Below are 3,101 nucleotides of genomic sequence, written 5' to 3'. Positions count from 1 at the left end.
TTCCTGCTGCTCAGCAGGACTGGCTGCACCAGCAGCAGCCACAGCAGCCCTGTGCCCTGGGTGCAGACTTTCCCTCTGGCAGCCCTGGGGCGGAGGCAGCTCCAGAGGGATGCTCAGGGTGGCGGGGGAAAGGGGAGAAGCTGCCGGGCGGGTGCAGAGGTTTGCAGGGAGCTCCACTTTCCTCTTTCCAGCCGGAGCAGGTGAGGTGAGTTGCAAATGCTGCTCGGCAGGGTTCGCTCGCAGCATGGCCCCCGGGCAGTCTGGGCCATGGGGAGACGTGGGTGTCGTGCCGGGCCCTGCGCCCTGGGATGCTGCGTGCTGGGATTTGGCGCTGCTGCTGCGCTCAAGTGTCCTTGTCAGGTCTGACCTGCTGCTGCGGTGCTCCTGCAGCGATGCACGCTGCACTTGCTTGCACCCAGGACCTGTCTCTGCTTTTGCTAAAGCACCCAGGCATCTCCCCTGCATGGCCTGTTTCCTCCTGGAGGTGTGGGGCTTAGACCTTCCCTCTCCTGGGCTGGAGTCTGAGTCTGTAACCTGGGGGTGCTCGTGATTTTGCCCAGGAGCTGGAAGTGATGGGGTTGCATCTGCGAGGACTGTCCGACTCTTATCGCTGAATCTCTCCGTCTGTCACAACCCGTTACTAGACCATGTCTCAAGGCAAGCCCTCCTCTCCTTCTGCGCTGGCTGTAAATTTGCAGCGTGTTCTTGGCACCTACCAACCTGAAAAGCAGCTGAGTGTGGATCTGACTGTGCGGAGAACTCGCTCTGACAGGGCTTGGCTCAGTTTCCCCTTGGCATTGACACAGGCGCTTCCTTCGTGCTCTTACACCTCCCGCAGCTGCGGCTGTCGCAGCGAAGGCTGATGGGGCCGGGCCCTCGCCACCTTCAGCCTGATGCTCCAGCAAGGGCTCTGCTCTCCGTAAGCCAACCTATCGATCCTGTGGCATGGACCAGCTCCATTTGTAGGGTTTCTGTAGCTTTAGGGTCTTGCACAAACATCAAATATAGACGTGTGTCACAAAATAACGCTTAAGTGCTGGGTATTCTATGGTGGCTTGTAAATTGTCTCCTAATGACTCTTGAGTGCAAACTTGGTTAGTGGAAAGATGCGTTTCTTTTTTAGAAGCAGTCAGTGATGTATTTCTGAGCGGTTACTTCCATTCTGTGAGGCCGTTGTGGCTTTGGGGTGGTTTGGGGTGACTTTATTCTGCAGCAGGGACTGTGCCCTTCCAGCAGGCACCTCCCGACGGCGCCTAGCAACTTGCACTCTGCCTCGGTTACTTGCCCTGTATATTCTGGATTGCAAATCGGCCCATCTCTGCTTGGCCTTTGCCTAGGAAAACCCTGAGAATACTTGGCTGGGTTTCATGGAACAGCAGGAGACCTCGCGCTCCAGCCCAGCTCTGCTTGTCTCCTTCAGGGCTGCTTCCCGCAGCCGGGCTTGGAGCAGCTCTTGCAAAAGAGTCGGCATGGGAGGCTGGCGAGTGGGCAGAGCCCCAGCGCCTCTGGCCTGCGAGAGAGGGGTGGCAAAAGGGACCAGAGCTGGAGGTCTCTGTCCTCAGCCTCCCCAAAAGCAGAGGAAGAGGGAGGGAGCATCACAGACGCCAGGCAGGAGCTGGGAGAGACCCCGGCAGGGGGCATAGGGGGCTGTCTGTCCTGGAGGCTCCTGGCCAGGGCAGGGGAGACCAACCCAGCCCTGGGTGTGCTGCCTTGCTGAGTGAAGGGGCTGAGGGGGGCTGTTGGGGCACCGCGGGGTCTCAGGCATGTTTAAGCACTCTGCTTAAATACAGGCGGAGGCTGGTACAGGGGTTTAAGCTGGAGCTGGTCCTGCAGTATTTTAAAGGCACAGTTACTCTCCATCCAAGCTCCTGAGAACAGCAGACCTCCAAGCAGCGTGTGTGTGTGTAGCTCATGGGTTTTCAACAGATTTTTTTTATTTTTTGCCACAGTTGTAACCAAACTCTCTGGGTGGAGGTGGGGGGACTGGGCAGACCGCTAGCTTTTCTCCTAAAACACTGGCACGGCCCGTTTGGTTTCATGGCACAGCGACCTGTTGTGGAGATGCTGCCTGTTGGGCCCACATGCTGGGGCAGGGCCGCTGCTCTCGAAGGGCAGAGGAGGAAGACCCAGAAATGTCAGACCTTCAGCCTGGCATCGCTTCTGCTGAGAGGGTGGCTCAGCTTGTTGCCAACCACTCGGATATTGGGGTGAGTCTGGGAGAAAAGCTTGGCGCAGGGGTTTGGTTTGAAAGTGTGGCCTTCAGCGAGGGCCCCCTCTCCAATAAATGTGCTTTTTTTGGCAGAGAGTTTCACCTGGGCATTTTGCTGTCCCTGTGCCTCAGCCCTGCGTCGGCAGCAGACGCTGCGGCTGCGGCAGCTGACGGTGTCAACTCAGGGTGGCAGGCTGGAGCTGGAGACTGGTTGCCTGCTCCCGTGTAAGGCCGCCGGTGCTGTAAGCTCTGCGCTGTGGAGCGTCTGGTGCTGTTTTACAGATAACTTTGCGCGCTGTCGCTTTTGAGCGACAGTTGGAAGAGCCGTGGGTTTGTTCGATGATCCTTGCTCTTTGCTGGTAGCGCGTCAGCCGCAGCCTGGTGGAGACCAAAGACTGACTCTGCGCTGGGTTCGCTGTGCAGAGAGCCTTAGATGCAGCTCGTTAGCACCAGCCTCTGAACTGGCCCTGCGTGAGTGGGCCCGGCGCTGCTGGGGGGCTTTAAAAAGCCCTCAGAGGTGGCTGGAGCCCTTTTCTGCTCCCTGTCCTGCTTGGAGCAGCCTGAGGCCACCAATGTTTTCCTTGCTCCCCTTGTGCCTCGAGGAGCTCCCGGCTCTGTCGGCTCCAGCGTGCAGGCTTCATTTGCTCTAAATGCAGAGTGTTGGAGCCTGCGGTGAAGGGGACGGAGCAGCGTTGGCAGTTGATAAAAAGGCATTTTTATCTGAACACTTAACGCCACTGGGCTTGGGAGCCACTTTCCATTCCTCAGCGTATTGTTCTCTGCCAGGCGTGGGCCGTGCAGCACGTTATTCCCAGCCATGGGTCACCATCGAAGCAGTCGGGAAGTCCCTGCCGTCTCCCGCCGCTTCCTCCCACCGGAACAATCGGGGGGT

This window comes from Egretta garzetta, unplaced genomic scaffold (genome assembly GCF_000687185.1).
Source record: "Egretta garzetta isolate BGI_Z169 unplaced genomic scaffold, ASM68718v1 scaffold1338, whole genome shotgun sequence".
NCBI lineage: Eukaryota > Metazoa > Chordata > Aves > Pelecaniformes > Ardeidae > Egretta > Egretta garzetta.
The sequence above is the reverse complement of the archived record's forward strand: the minus strand, read 5'-3'. Positions refer to the sequence as shown.